Source organism: Anomaloglossus baeobatrachus, chromosome 4 (assembly GCF_048569485.1).
Source record: "Anomaloglossus baeobatrachus isolate aAnoBae1 chromosome 4, aAnoBae1.hap1, whole genome shotgun sequence".
Classification (NCBI taxonomy): Eukaryota; Metazoa; Chordata; class Amphibia; order Anura; family Aromobatidae; genus Anomaloglossus; species Anomaloglossus baeobatrachus.
Genome location: NC_134356.1, coordinates 188,826,521 through 188,843,647, shown reverse-complemented (window position 1 = coordinate 188,843,647; position 17,127 = coordinate 188,826,521). Strand labels below are relative to the sequence as shown.

The 17,127-nt window shown below is 45.1% G+C and overlaps 1 protein-coding gene across 1 annotated transcript in view; it reads left to right on the top strand.

Annotated features, from left to right (window-relative positions):
- The first annotated feature begins 686 nt into the window (after positions 1 to 686).
- Positions 687 to 17,127, top strand: part of SFXN1 (sideroflexin 1) — a 98,419-nt gene continuing 81,978 nt past the window's right edge. Inside the window, exon 1 of the mRNA XM_075344612.1 lies at positions 687 to 973. The gene's annotated coding sequence lies outside the window, so the exon portion shown is untranslated. The remainder of the gene's footprint in view (positions 974 to 17,127) is intronic.

The window sequence follows — 17,127 nt, the reverse complement described above, 5'->3', positions numbered from 1 at the left end:
ATGTAAAGTAGAGATGTGGGAATGTGATTTAGTAACTATTTGGTGTGACATATCTCTCTGGTTTTCTTGACTGGCTTTTGAGATTTTGATTCCTGAAGGAGGAGTTCTCAAGACTCTGAAACGCGTTGATTAATAAAATCACAAATTTATTTCAGGGTGATCTCCTCGCACACGGCAGCGTGAGGTAACCCTATCCTTCAGCTTTGAGTATACTAAATCATCTTCAGGGTCTGCAGCTGCCATAGTGGTCTTGAGGCTTGCCCTTACAGTAGTTGTGATACTGCCCCAGGTGAGGGATTCCCTCATATTATATTCTGGTGCCACCAGGATAAGCCCCTGTTTGCGCCTTTGTCTCTGCCAGCAACCTCTATGGAGTACACTATCAGGAAAACCAGTCTCAGGCTATGTTCACACAGGGCTTTTCTGGTAAGAATCACTGGGATCCGCTGAAGCCTTCCAGTTATTACCTCACAGTGACACTGGTCAGAATTAAAAAAATGTGGCTCGGTCAGTAACGTGCACAGTGGCTCGGTTACGTTTTAGGAGCGGTTTTTGTGCATTTGCTGTTGATTCAGAAGTCACATTTGGACTTTTTTCAGTCACAAATGCCCTAAGCTTTGCTAGCTAAGTATGCACTGCCAGGAGGCGCCTAAACCTAAAAACGTGTCAGCAAGACTGAATGATTCCCCCGCCTGCTGTTATGGCCGCATGTACACATGAGACTGCCGCACTAGGAGCTGCACCGGGGCTAGTAAACATGGCCGCTATCACAAGCGTGCGAGCAGTCCCCGCCATGACCCAGTGCTCTGCAGCGTCATCTCCACAACATTGTCCTGAATAGGTCCCCGTAGCCGCATGACGTCACCGTACCACGTGACTAGGAGCAGAGCCACCGCGGCAGAGGGGCTGATAGTGCTGGGCAGAGAGGAGAAGCGGAGAGCATCTGCGGCGGGACTCATTGCACAGCTATCGTGTGAGTATAGTCCTGCGCTCTGCAGGCGGCCATTTCTGTCATACTGCATAGGCGCTGTGCATGTGTCTGCAGATCGTCACCCCTGAGACAGGTGCGATCATCTGCAGAAGCATGCATGTGCAATACATATTCATAGTGTGTTTGTGCCAGTGTGAATGATAGCACTATATATATATATATATATATATATATATATATATATATATATATACACACATACATACCATACACAAAGTATACACATCCATATAGATGATCCCATAAAATATATATATATATATACACACATACATACCATACACAAAGTATACACATCCATATAGATGATCCCATAAAATATATATATATATATACACACATACATACCATACACAAAGTATACACATCCATATAGATGATCCCATAAAATATATATATATATATACACACATACATACCATACACAAAGTATACACATCCATATAGATGATCCCATAAAATATATATATATATATATATACACACATACATACCATACACAAAGTATACACATCCATATAGATGATCCCATAAAAAATATATATATATATATATATATATATATATATATATATATATATATATATATATATATTATGGGATCATCTATATGGATGTGTATACTTTGTGTATGTATGTGTGTATATATATATATATATTAGCGCTACTATCTGTGCGGACGTGTGTATGTGTGTGTGTGATATAGATTATATATATATATATATATATATATATATATATATATATATATATATATTACACATATACAGTGTGGAAAATAAGTATTTGATACACAATAAATAGAGGTGTGCAATTTTTTTTCTAGGTACACTTGAACTGTGACAGACCGCATAAATCTAGAAAATCATACAATGTGATTTTCTGAATTTCTTTTTATCACAGTTGATGTGTACCTAGAATAAAAATTACACACCTCTCCATTCTTTGAAGGGGAAAAACTTGCAAAATTGGTAGTGTATCAAATACTTATTTTCCCCACTGTGTGTGTGTGTGTGTGTGTGTGTGTGTGCGCGCGCGTGTGTGTGTGTGTGTGTGTGTGTATATATATATATATATATATATATATATATATATATATATATATATATATATATATATATATATATATATATATATATATATATATATTATATTATATTATATTATATTTCACTCGTATATTGGTGTTATCATCTGTGTGAGTGCGCACGTGCATATGTGTGTGTATATATTGCAATCATCTGTATATACATACAAGTGCAGCATATAGGTATATATACATCATGCAATTATCTGTACTACACGTGTATGGGTATATTATAAAATATATATATAATATACACATACATACACACTATCTAATATATAAAGCTGAGTGTATGTATGTATGTCCGCTAAAGGAATCCGCACAGTCGCATTTACAATCACGAAATTTTGCACAGACGCCTCATGTGACCCAGGGAGCGTCGTAGTCTATGTTTTGACAGAAAAATTTAACCCCGTGCTTTACAGTTAGTCTCTAAAATTCTGCCGCCATTAAACTGAATGGAGGTGGGAGCTATACGTTATTTATAACAACTGTCAGTGGTTGCTATAGGAACAAAATAAACTGTTAGTTGAAGCTTATGCGTGAGGTTATATGATGTCGGTGGAGAGACAGAAAAAGACAGACAGAGACACAGACAGAGACCGACGGGCAAAGAGACAGAGACCGACGGGCAAAGAGACAGAGACCGACGGGCAAAGAGACAGAGACCGACGGGCAAAGAGACAGAGACCGACGGGCAAAGAGACAGAGACCGACGGGCAAAGAGACAGAGACCGACGGGCAAAGAGACAGAGACCGACGGGCAAAGAGACAGAGACCGACGGGCAAAGAGACAGAGACCGACGGGCAAAGAGACAGAGACCGACGGGCAAAGAGACAGAGACCGACGGGCAAAGAGACAGAGACCGACGGGCAAAGAGACAGACCTGGAAAGAGAGACCAAGACAGATGGAAAAGAGACAGACGGGGAAAGAGACAGACTGATACAAATACAGACAGAGCTAGAAATAGACAGAGACATATACACAGACAGACAAGGAAAGAGACAGACAGAGACAGACAGACAGCGACACACAGACAGAGACTGGGAGAGAGACAGTTACTATCCCGGGCAACGCCCGGGTACTGCAGCTAGTACCGTACTATCATATATATATATTAGGCCTAAGACACATGGCGAGAAACGGTTTCTGTGATGGTGATCTCCAGTAATATCCACTCTCTGCAGCACAGCGTGCACCTCCTAATGTCCCCAAGTCTCCAGGTTAGTGCAGTGACCTGTGTGCAGTAAGGCCCCATGCGCACACTGCATTTTTTGGTGCAGTTTGTTGCCCAAAACTGCATGTCTTTCCTTTTTCCTTCTCCCACCAAAGCCTATGAGAATTCAGAAATGCAGTGCTTACGTTGCTTTTTTTTTTTTTTTCTTTTGCTTGCAGTTTTGGGTTGACAAAAACACTACAGCATGTGTATTCTTTGTGCTTTTTTTTGTCCAGAAGTTTTTAGCCCATCCAGCCAATGATTTCACTAAAAAAAATGCATGGGACTAGATTGCATGTGTTTTTTTGTTTGTTTGCTTTTTGTGTTGCTCTTTTTGGTACAAGGTGCGTTTTTCTGCCAGAAGGTGCAGTTTTGTTATAAACCGCAGCATGTAGACATAGCCTAACCCTTCTTATCATACATTATAGTGCGCTCAGTCTTTCTGCTTTTCCATGGTGTATGTTCTTGCTATATCTTCTATTAGCAGTGATACATTATAGTGCGCTCAGTCTTTCTGCTTTTCCATGGTGTATGTTCTTGCTATATCTTCTATTGGCAGTGATACATTATAGTGCGCTCAGTCTTTCTGCTTTTCCATGGTGTATGTTCTTGCTATATCTTCTATTGGCAGTGATGCATTATAGTGCGCTCAGTCTTTCTGCTTTTCCATGGTGTATGTTCTTGCTATATCTTCTATTAGCAGTGATACATTATAGTGCGCTCAGTCTTTCTGCTTTTCTATGGTGTATGTTCTTGCTATATCTTCTATTAGCAGTGATACATTATAGTGCGCTCAGTCTTTCTGCTTTTCTATGGTGTATGTTCTTGCTATATCTTCTATTGGCAGTGATACATTATAGTGCGCTCAGTCTTTCTGCTTTTCTATGGTGTATGTTCTTGCTATATCTTCTATTGGCAGTGATACATTATAGTGCGCTCAGTCTTTCTGCTTTTCCATGGTGTATGTTCTTGCTATATCTTCTATTAGCAGTGATACATTATAGTGCGCTCAGTCTTTCTGCTTTTCCATGGTGTATGTTCTTGCTATATCTTCTATTGGCAGTGATACATTATAGTGCGCTCAGTCTTTCTGCTTTTCCATGGTGTATGTTCTTGCTATATCTTCTATTAGCAGTGATACATTATAGTGCGCTCAGTCTTTCTGCTTTTCCATGGTGTATGTTCTTGCTATATCTTCTATTAGCAGTGATACATTATAGTGCGCTCAGTCTTTCTGCTTTTCTATGGTGTATGTTCTTGCTATATCTTCTATTAGCAGTGATACATTATAGTGCGCTCAGTCTTTCTGCTTTTCTATGGTGTATGTTCTTGCTATATCTTCTATAGCAGTGATACATTATAGTGCGCTCAGTCTTTCTGCTTTTCTATGGTGTATGTTCTTGCTATATCTTCTATTAGCAGTGATACATTATAGTGCGCTCAGTCTTTCTGCTTTTCTATGGTGTATGTTCTTGCTATATCTTCTATTGGCAGTGATACATTATAGTGCGCTCAGTCTTTCTGCTTTTCCATGGTGTATGTTCTTGCTATATCTTCTATTGGCAGTGATACATTATAGTGCGCTCAGTCTTTCTGCTTTTCCATGGTGTATGTTCTTGCTATATCTTCTATTAGCAGTGATACATTATAGTGCGCTCAGTCTTTCTGCTTTTCTATGGTGTATGTTCTTGCTATATCTTCTATTAGCAGTGATACATTATAGTGCGCTCAGTCTTTCTGCTTTTCTATGGTGTATGTTCTTGCTATATCTTCTATTGGCAGTGATACATTATAGTGCGCTCAGTCTTTCTGCTTTTCCATGGTGTATGTTCTTGCTATATCTTCTATTAGCAGTGATACATTATAGTGCGCTCAGTCTTTCTGCTTTTCCATGGTGTATGTTCTTGCTATATCTTCTATTGGCAGTGATACATTATAGTGCGCTCAGTCTTTCTGCTTTTCCATGGTGTATGTTCTTGCTATATCTTCTATTAGCAGTGATACATTATAATGCGCTCAGTCTTTCTGCTTTTCTATGGTGTATGTTCTTGCTATATCTTCTATTAGCAGTGATACATTATAGTGCGCTCAGTCTTTCTGCTTTTCTATGGTGTATGTTCTTGCTATATCTTCTATTAGCAGTGATACATTATAGTGCGCTCAGTCTTTCTGCTTTTCTATGGTGTATGTTCTTGCTATATCTTCTATAGCAGTGATACATTATAGTGCGCTCAGTCTTTCTGCTTTTCTATGGTGTATGTTCTTGCTATATCTTCTATTAGCAGTGATACATTATAGTGCGCTCAGTCTTTCTGCTTTTCTATGGTGTATGTTCTTGCTATATCTTCTATTAGCAGTGATACATTATAGTGCGCTCAGTCTTTCTGCTTTTCTATGGTGTATGTTCTTGCTATATCTTCTATTAGCAGTGATACATTATAGTGCGCTCAGTCTTTCTGCTTTTCTATGGTGTATGTTCTTGCTATATCTTCTATAGCAGTGAACTTGTGTAAATTCTTAGGCGCTCGGTCAGCACTATGGATGTTACCGTATGTGTGTGTATGATACAGAGGGCCTTTTGTTATCGCGGTATAGTTTGTGGTAAGACTTGTCGGTGTATTCCATTGGAGACCTGACACTTGCAGCGGTGCTCAGAGTCAGGGGCTCACGTGGTGTTGCATCATCTTCTCCTGTACACATTAGATAGATGCGACACACACATTAATATGGGTTTTCCTATGGAAGAAACACACAGAGCACAGTCCACAAGTTCTCAGCTAGGGAAAGGCTATCTTTTTAATTGTGTTGTTATTAAATAAACAGATAACATTAATGTAGAAGTGTTTGTGAACCCTATTAGGGGGTTAGCTAGAGTGAGAAAAAAACATGGCCTCTATCTGCAAAAATAGCACTTTTCCATAGAGTTCCTATTCTGGATAACCCCCTTATGAAGGACATACGGGATTACTACATTCTCCCAATTATTATATTAGCTAACGAATGAGACTTTTGAGGGTTTTCAGTCCATTGTTTTTGTACCTAAACCTGCAGACATGTCAACATAGACTGTCGGCAGCTGCGGAGGCATCGCTGGAGCCACAGGGGGAAGCACCTCTGCCTTTGGTATCTTTGTGTATAAAAAGCCAATACAATTAAAGATAAAAATGAAGCCGGATAATATTTTCCCCTATATAAATGGGGTAATGATGATTTCTTACAAATGCCTGTTCGTTACCCCTGGGCCGGCAAGTAAAGGACATGAAGCATGTGATCCGTTCATTTGTGAAGACTTGCACTTGTCAGCAGGTTGGCTATGCGGTGCACTGACAAAACAAACCTTTGACCTTATTATCACCGTAGTACAGTAAAATGGGTAACACATTATTCTTCTCCTGTAACTCGGTGGTTAATAGTCAGAATGTCCTTCAATGACTTCTTATTCTGTCATTAGTCCAGAGTATGAATTAATCGCCAGAATGATAACCCATTGTCTTACACAGGTTACCCTGCACCCATGAGGAATATATTACATTAAAACCAAACATAAAGGGGTTTGTGTCACCAAGACCACTCCTGTCTCTGAAGGAAGCGCCCCGGAAGCGTCGTCTGGTAAATTGGGGGGGTCACTAATCGCTGGGGTGCTGCCTACTATAGTGGCCAACTAGCTTCTGGATAGAGAAAAGACCGAATCTGCTTCTGAAAAAAAAAAAAAAAAAACGCAGCACGCACTAGTTTCTTCACTGGGTCAGATTAGACTCGCCCATTCAAGCCTACCAGTGCACAAAGAAAATTGGATTCCATAATGCACCAAATTGCATCCAATTTCAGGGGGCATAGCTGGAACAGAGCAGTAAAGAAAAACCTCAGTGGAGGAGCCCCAAATGGAAGAGGCACTCAGTTTAAGGCCGGAGTTAAGGCCGCTTTACACGCAACAACATCGCTAATGAGAGGTCGTTGGGGTCACGGAATTCGTGACGCACATCCGGCCTCATTAGCGATGTCGTTGCGTGTGACACGTACGAGCGACCGCTAACGATGCAAAATGCTCACCAAATCGTTAATTGTTGACACGTCGTCCATTTCCGAAATATCGTTGCTGATTTTGGACGCAGGTTGTTCGTCGTTCTTGAGGCAGCACACATCGCTACATGTGACACCCCAGGAACGACGAACAACAGCGTACCTGCGTCGTCCGGCAACGAGGTGGGCGTGACTTTCATGTGGCTGCTCTCCGCCCCTCCACTTCTATTGGACGTCTGCCGTGTGACGTCGCTGTGACGCCACACGAACCGCGCCCTTAGAAAAGAGGCTGTTCGCCGGCCACAGCAACGTCGTTAGGAAGGTATGTGTAACAGGTACTTGCGATTTTGTCTGCCACGGGCTGCGATGTGCGTCACTGGCAAAAACGACAGGGGCGGGGGTGAACGCTAGCGATGTCGCAGCGTGTAAAGCCCCCTTTAGTTTCGAAGGACTTGCATTGTATCACCCCGCACGGCCTGACGCTCTCTGGACACGAGCTCAGCTGCATAGAAATACATGCAGCCAACTCGCTTCTGTCAGAAGAGTCAAGCCGTGCCAGGTGTTTTGATGCAAGACTCGCGTGAGTCCCTCGCAAGTGTGACTTCGGCCTAAAGGGAATCTGACGTTGGTTTCTGCTACCTCATCTGAGAGTAGAATAATGTAGGAAACGAGACCTTGATTCTAACTTTGTATCAATTAGTTTGCTGCGTGCAGCAGTTGTTACACAAATGTTTTCAGATTAGCATATATTAGAGCTCAGAAAGCTAACCCCACCCACACCGCAGCTCTCTGTATTCATTGTTTATAGTGAGCTGAGCTGCTTATCAGAGGAGGGAGCGTGGTCAGACCAGTTGGCAGGAGGCAGTCTGTTTCTTCAATGATAGTATCCTAGTGCTAAAATTCTCATTTGTAAGTAAACGGCAAAGCTTACTAAATGACACATTACTAAAATCTGTGTTTCAGTCCCCATCTCCTGCTGTCTTCAGATTGCATAGTAAAATCCTGCTGAAAGCTTCACTTCAAATAAAACAAATCCAGTGAATATTGACTGTATATATATATTTTATAGAAAAAATAAGGAATGCTAAAAAGTACCACAAATATGTAAACATATCCTATTTTTTCTGAATATGTAGAATAAGCTTTATGTACTGATCAGTTGAGACCCATTTATCACATGTAGCATGTGCTGCTGTGGCTCTATAGACCTGCTGTATACAGTCATTGGTGCTGAGAATTAGGCCGGGGCCACACGGGGACTAATGCAATCCTCGCATGACACTCGGCTTTCTCTGGCAGCACAGCAGGAACCGAGTGTCATGCGAGTGTCACTGCGACTGAGGTCCGATCATGTGATCGGACCTCAGCTGAGGGGGGTGGGCTAGCGCTGCGGAGGAAAGGGGGGATTTATCTCTCTCGCCTCTGTAGCCGGCTATTGCCATTCTTGCCCTGCACTTGCGGTATATCGGTGTACTGCGAGTGCAGGGCGATCTTTCTCTCGCTCCACAGACTTGAATGGGTGCGAGAGAAAGAGTCTAGCATTACAACCGTAGCATGCTGCGATTGTTTTCTCGGTCCGAATGGGGCCGAGAAAATAATCGCTCATGGGTGCTGGCACATAGGCTAATATTGGTCCGAGTGGAATGGGTTTTTTTTTTTTTTTTTAATCGCATTTCCCTCGGTCCGATTTTCATGCCATGTGTCTTAGGTCTTAACTAGTGATGAGCGAGTACTAAAAAGCTCGGGTGCTCGAAGCTCGGGCCGAGCCTCCCAAGATACTCGTGTACTCGACCCGAGCAACGAGCCCAATGTTATCCTATGGGAGACCCGAGTATTTTTGTGAAATGACCTCCCGGCAGCATGGAGAAACCCTAAAAATGTCACAAAAGTCTCAGAAGAGTGCTCAAATGACATGGCAACAGCATGGGGAAGACCCCTTGAAGCATTTATCACTCAAAAGTCACAGCTGTGAACAATTTTGTCCGCGTTTTACGCCATTTTTACGGACTCACCAGAAAACCTTCCAAAATGACCCCAAAATGATTTTTCATGGCGGAAATGTTAAGGGCACATACCCAATAGTGAGATAGAGCTGGTGTATGTTACTTTTTGAGATCAATACATGAAAGATTTTACGTGAAAACATTGTGTGGCACTCCGATGTCCCTGAGAAGAGACGTACATGAAGGCCTCTTGAGTCTAATGTGCCCATTTTGAGGAAGTGAGTCTTTGTAGTATTTTCCTTTGCCAGGGCAGTCCTAAATTGTGAGGTTCACCAATGCCCCTGCATACAGACGTGCATGAGGGCCTCAAAACATTAAGTGTCCATTGTCAGGAAGTGGGTGTATTATAGTATAGCCCTTAGGCAGGGCAGCCAAAAATTGGGAGGCTCCACATTGTCCCTGGGTAGAGACGTGCATGATGGCCTTTAAACCTGAAGTGCCCATTGTAAGGAAGTGGGTCTATTTCAGTATAGCCCTTTGCCAGGGCAGCCAAAAATTGGGAGGCTCCACATTGTCCCTGGGTAGAGACGTGCATGAGGGCCTCAAAACATTAAGTGTCCATTTTAAGGAAGTGGGTGTATTTCAGTATAGCCCTTAGGCAGGGCAGCCAAAAATTGGGAGGCTCCACATTGTCCCTGGATAGAGACGTGCATGATGGCCTTTAAACCTGAAGTGCCCATTGTAAGGAAGTGGGTCTATTTCAGTATAGCCCTTTGCCAGGGCAGCCAAAAATTGGGAGGCTCCACATTGTCCCTGGGTAGAGACGTGCATGAGGGCCTCAAAACATTAAGTGTCCATTTTAAGGAAGTGGGTGTATTATAGTATAGCCCTTAGGCAGGGCAGCCAAAAATTGGGAGGCTCCACATTGTCCCTGGGTAGAGACGTGCATGAGGGCCTCAAAACATTAAGTGTCCATTTTAAGGAAGTGGGTGTATTTCAGTATAGCCCTTAGGCAGGGCAGCCAAAAATTGGGAGGCTCCACATTGTCCCTGGATAGAGACGTGCATGATGGCCTTTAAACCTGAAGTGCCCATTGTAAGGAAGTGGGTCTATTTCAGTATAGCCCTTTGCCAGGGCAGCCAAAAATTGGGAGGCTCCACATTGTCCCTGGGTAGAGACGTGCATGAGGGCCTCAAAACATTAAGTGTCCATTTTAAGGAAGTGGGTGTATTATAGTATAGCCCTTAGGCAGGGCAGCCAAAAATTGGGAGGCTCCACATTGTCCCTGGATAGAGACGTGCATGATGGCCTTTAAACCTGAAGTGCCCATTGTAAGGAAGTGGGTCTATTTCAGTATAGCCCTTTGCCAGGGCAGCCAAAAATTGGGAGGCTCCACATTGTCCCTGGGTAGAGACGTGCATGAGGGCCTCAAAACATTAAGTGTCCATTTTAAGGAAGTGGGTGTATTATAGTATAGCCCTTAGGCAGGGCAGCCAAAAATTGGGAGGCTCCACATTGTCCCTGGATAGAGACGTGCATGATGGCCTTTAAACCTGAAGTGCCCATTGTAAGGAAGTGGGTCTATTTCAGTATAGCCCTTTGCCAGGGCAGCCAAAAATTGGGAGGCTCCACATTGTCCCTGGGTAGAGACGTGCATGAGGGCCTCAAAACATTAAGTGTCCATTTTAAGGAAGTGGGTGTATTTCAGTATAGCCCTTAGGCAGGGCAGCCAAAAATTGGGAGGCTACACGTTGTCCCTGGGTAGAGACGTGCATGAGGGCCTCAAAACATTGTTCCCATTGCAAAGGAGCGGGTCTCCTGTCGTTGTAATGTCCATTCTGCAAAGAATGGGCGAAAAAATTTACCACTGGGGGTATACCTGAAACAAAGACCTAACTATTGTAACGGTCATCATGATGGCGCATGAGGAGAAGGAGGAGCAGTCCAGCGATTATCCAAAGTCGAGAAGTGTACCCATGGGTGAGTGGAGGTACATGGCAAACTTTAAATTCCGCTCTCATTTGCTGGTGGTGTGGTGAAGTCTGGCCCAATCCAACCCTTGTTCATCTTTATCAGAGTCAGCCTGTCAGCATTTTCAGTTGACAGGCGGGTGCGTTTATCTGTAATGATTCCACCTGCGGCACTAAAAACACGCTCTGACAAAACGCTAGCAGCAGGGCAGGCCAGGACTTCCAAGGCGTAGAGAGCCAATTCATGCCACGTGTCCAGCTTGGATACCCAATAATTGTAAGGCACAGCGGAATGTCGGAGTACAGTTGTTCGATCTGCAAGGTACTCCTTCAGCATCTGGGCAAACTTAGGATTTCTTGTGGCACTACCCCGCACCTCAGGGGCTGTGGTACGTGAGGGGCTGAGAAAACTGTCCCACATCTTAAAGACTGTTCCCCTACCTCTGGCGGATTGGACTTGTGCCTCTCTCGGCTGTACGCCTCGGTTGTCCACTGATTCCTGACCTATGCCGCTAGCGTTTTGTGAGGGGAATGCTTTGCCTACTTCCGTGAGTATGGCCTTCCGAAACTGCTGCATTTTGGTTGACCTCTCATCCACGGGAATAAGAGACAAAAAGTTCTCCTTGTAGCGTGGGTCTAACAGTGTTACCAACCAGTAATGATTGTCGGCCAAGATGTTCTTAACGCGAGGGTCACGAGACAGGCAGCTTACCATAAAGTCAGCCATGTGCGCCAGACTCTTAACAGCCAGGACTTCAGTAGCCTGACCAACAAGATGACTGAACATGCTGTCCTCCTCCTCCTCCTCCTCCTCCTCCTCCTCCTCATCTACCCTGTCCTCTGGCCAGCCACGCTGAATCGAGGATATGACTGGTGTGCATGTCATATCCTCAATTTGGCCGGAGAGTTGCTCCATGTCTTCATCCTCCTCCTCGTCATAGTCCTCCACTGCACGTTGTGATGAGACGAGGCTGGGCTGTGTGTTATCACCCACACCCACTACTGTTTCTTGCTGCAACTCATCGCGCTCCGCCTGCAATGCATCATGTTTGTTTTTCAGCAGGGACCGTTTTAGAAGGCAGAGTAGCGGTATGGTGACGCTAATAATGGCGTCATCACCACTCACCATCTTGGTGGAGTCCTCAAAGTTTTGGAGGATGGTACATAGGTCTGACATCCATCTCCACTCCTCAGGTGTTATGTGTGGAGTTTGACCCATTTCCCGACGGCTTAGGTGATGCAGGTACTCAACAACTGCCCTCTTCTGCTCACATATCCTGACCAACATGTGCAGAGTTGAATTCCAACGCGTGGGGACATCACACACCAGTCTGTGAGCCGGAAGATGCAAACGGCGCTGAAAGCCGGCAAGGCCGGCTGAAGCAGTAGGTGACTTTCGAAAATGTGCAGACAGGCGGCGAACTTTTACCAGCAGATCAGACAGCTCTGGGTATGACTTTATAAACCGCTGAACCACGAGGTTGAGCACATGGGCCACGCATGGAACATGTGTCAGCTGGCCTCGCCTCAAAGCCGCCACCAGGTTCCGGCCATTGTCACAAACGACCTTTCCTGGCTTTAGGTTCAGAGGTGTGAGCCAGTGATCTGCCTGCTGTTTCAGAGCTGTCCACAGCTCTTCTGCATTGTGGGGTTTGTCACCTATGCAGATTAGCTTCAGCACAGCCTGTTGCCGCTTCGCCGAGGCAGTGCTGCAGTGCTTCCAGCTTGTGACTGGTGTGGAGGGCACAGTGGATGAGGATGCGCAGGAGGAGGAGGAGGCTGAAGAGCATGACATTCCGGAGCTGTAGAGTGTGGGTGAAACACTGACTGAGGTAGGGCCTGCAAACCTTGGTGTGGGAAGGACGTGTTCCGTCCCTCGCTCAGACTGGGTCCCAGCTTCCACAATATTAACCCAGTGTGCCGTCAACGAGATGTAGCGGCCTTGCCCACAAGCACTTGTCCACGTGTCTGTGGTTAGGTGGACTTTGGGTGAAACAGCGTTGTTCAGGGCACGTGTGATGTTTTGTGACACGTGGTTATGCAACGCGGGGACGGCACACCGGGAGAAATAGTGGCGGCTGGGGACCGAGTAACGTGGGACAGCTGCCGCCATCAGGTCACGGAATGCTTCTGTCTCCACCAGCCTAAAAGGCAACATTTCCAGCGCAAGCAGTCGCGAAATGTTAGCATTTAGAACTGTGGCATGTGGGGTGTTGGCAGTGTATTTGCGCCTGCGTTCAAAGGTTTGCTCAATGGATAACTGAACGCTGCGCTGGGACAAGGACGTGCTTGATGATGGTGTTCTTTCTGCGTAGGCAACTGCAGGTGCAGGAGTGGAGGAGGCTTGTTCGCAGGCAGCATGGACAGAGGATTGGCTCGCATGCACAACCAGCGAAGACGTAGCAGTGACATCAGCAAGCACTGCTCCTCGACTCTGTTGTACTTCCCACAAAGTCGGGTGCTTGGCTGACATGTGCCTGATCATGCTGGTGGTGGTCAGGCTGCTAGTTTTGGTACCCCTGCTGATGCTGGCACGGCAGGTGTTGCAAATGGCCTTTTTTGAATCATCTGGATCCAACTTAAAAAACTGCCAGACTCGTGAAGACCTAACATTTGTACAGGCACCTGGTGTCGTCGTGTTGTTACGGGGAACGGTTGCCTGACTTCTGCCTGGGGCCACCACCCTGCTTCTTACTGCCTGTTGTGATGCTACGCCTCCCTCCCCCTGTGCACTGCTGTCCTCGCTCTGCATATCCTCCTGCCAGGTTGGGTCAGTTACTGGATCATCCACCACGTCGTCTTCCTCTTCCGCACCCTGCTCCTCCTCCTGACTTGCTGACAATTGTGTCTCATCATCGTCCACCACTTGTTGAGACACGTTGCCAACTTCGTGAGAACGTGGCTGCTCAAATATTTGGCTATCTGTACAGACGATCTCCTCATGACCCACTTCAATATGAGCTGGCGAGAGGCCAGAATGTGTGAATGGAAACGTGAACAGCTCTTCCGAGTGTCCAAGTGTGGGATCATTAATGTCCGAGGAGGACGTGTACTCAGCCTGGTGGTAGGAAGGAGGATCAGGTTCAGAAATGTGCGGTGCAGTATCACGGCTACTGACACTTGACCGTGTGGAAGACAGAGTGTTTGTGGTGGTGCCAATCTGACTGGAAGCATTATCCGCTATCCAACTAACAACCTGTTGACACTGGTCTTGGTTCAAGAGCGGTGTACTGCTGCGGTCCCCAAGAATTTGGGACAGGACGTGCGAGCGACTAGATGTGGCCCTTTGTTGTGGCGAAATTAGAGCTTGCCCACGACCTCGGCCTCTGCCTGCACCACCATCACGTCCACTTCCTTGTTCCTTGCCAATGCCCTTGCGCATTTTGCAATGCTGTGCACTGCTGACGTGTATATTCACTACTTGTGCGTTATATCAAAGTTTCTGGAAATTGCACACCAGTGCACCTGTACGCTGCCACCAACAGGCACACACGTGCGGTTTTAAAAACCAAGCACGGACGCAATAATAACCTAACACAGGTTTTAGGAGCAAAAATTAAGAACTCTGACACTATCAGCCACTGCTGACTGACGTGTATTATACACTACACTTGTGCGTTATATAATAGTTTGGTAAACGCACACCAGTGCACCTGTACGCTGCCACCAACAGGCACACACGTGCGGTTTTAAAAACCAAGCACGGACGCAATAATAACCTAACACAGGTTTTAGGAGCAAAAATTAAGAACTCTGACACTATCAGCCACTGCTGACTGACGTGTATTATACACTACACTTGTGCGTTATATAATAGTTTGGTAAACGCACACCAGTGCACCTGTACGCTGCCACCAACAGGCACACACGTGCGGTTTTAAAAACCAAGCACGGACGCAATAATAACCTAACACAGGTTTTAGGAGCAAAAATTAAGAACTCTGACACTATCAGCCACTGCTGACTGACGTGTATTATACACTACACTTGTGCGTTATATAATAGTTTGGTAAACGCACACCAGTGCACCTGTACGCTGCCACCAACAGGCACACACGTGCGGTTTTAAAAACCAAGCACGGACGCAATAATAACCTAACACAGGTTTTAGGAGCAAAAATTAAGAACTCTGACACTATCAGCCACTGCTGACTGACGTGTATTATACACTACACTTGTGCGTTATATAATAGTTTGGTAAACGCACACCAGTGCACCTGTACGCTGCCACCAACAGGCACACACGTGCGGTTTTAAAAACCAAGCACGGACGCAATAATAACCTAACACAGGTTTTAGGAGCAAAAATTAAGAACTCTGACACTATCAGCCACTGCTGACTGACGTGTATTATACACTACACTTGTGCGTTATATAATAGTTTGGTAAACGCACACCAGTGCACCTGTACGCTGCCACCAACAGGCACACACGTGCGGTTTTAAAAACCAAGCACGGACGCAATAATAACCTAACACAGGTTTTAGGAGCAAAAATTAAGAACTCTGACACTATCAGCCACTGCTGACTGACGTGTATTATACACTACACTTGTGCGTTATATAATAGTTTGGTAAACGCACACCAGTGCACCTGTACGCTGCCACCAACAGGCACACACGTGCGGTTTTAAAAACCAAGCACGGACGCAATAATAACCTAACACAGGTTTTAGGAGCAAAAATTAAGAACTCTGACACTATCAGCCACTGCTGACTGACGTGTATTATACACTACACTTGTGCGTTATATAATAGTTTGGTAAACGCACACCAGTGCACCTGTACGCTGCCACCAACAGGCACACACGTGCGGTTTTAAAAACCAAGCACGGACGCAATAATAACCTACTAACAGGTTTTTTTGGGGAGCGACAATTACAGTACAGACAAGTCAGACACTATCTGGACTGTTTTACACTGTGTACACCAGCCCCAGATATGAAGGCTGGTATACGGTCACCACTACCCTGCCTGCCTGCCTGCCTGTATACTGCTACAATAGTCCTGACAAGGACTCTTTTGGTCACTAGCCTGTATTCAGACCTGGCTATACCCTGCCTGTATATAGCAACAATAGTCCTGAGAAGGACTCTGCTACTGTACGCCGACCTGGCTATACCCTGCCTGCCTGTATACAACTAGAATAGTCCTGAGAAGGACTTTTGGTCACACTGTTTGCAGCCCTGCAACTGAAAAAGCTATAAAGGGCCGCAAAGCTTTCCCTGAATCAGCGACACTCTCCCTACACTCACTGTCAGAATAGCTGTGAGCAGAGCACAGCGCGCCGGCCGATATAAAGGCTCGGTGACGCTGTGCAGGCCGGCCAATCACTGCAATTCCACAACTAACAGGGCTGTGGCATTGCAGTGGTCTGCCAGCCAATCCCTGTATGAGGGCTGGCTCTCAAAAGAGCGCCAACATGCAGAAATGAAGACCACGAGTAAAGCACGAGTATCGCGAGATTACTCGGTCCCCGCCGAGCAGCCCGAGTACAGTGATACTCGTGCGAGTACCGAGTAGTGACAAGCATGCTCGCTCATCACTAGTCTTAACCTCCGGTTGGAAAAATGTATACTCAACGCCTCCCTACTGTCCTGTCAGGCAGTTTCATAAGTGTCTCTACATGACTGTAGAGCTACTTGTGTGGCCACTACATGTTCTTCTCTTGTATTCAGTGCCAGCAGTGTTTATGGGGAAACTCTCCGATTATCTCTTCCCGCTGTGCTAAGAAAACAAAACTCAGGTCCCAAGTCATCATTTGCATTTTTTTAAGTCTTGTGTTTCTTTTTGTGCTGTTGAAATTTGCACCAAATTCATTAAACATTTCCACCAAGTTCATTGAAACAGTGTTTAATGAATTTTACAAAAATTCGAAAAAGATGTACAATCTATGTTA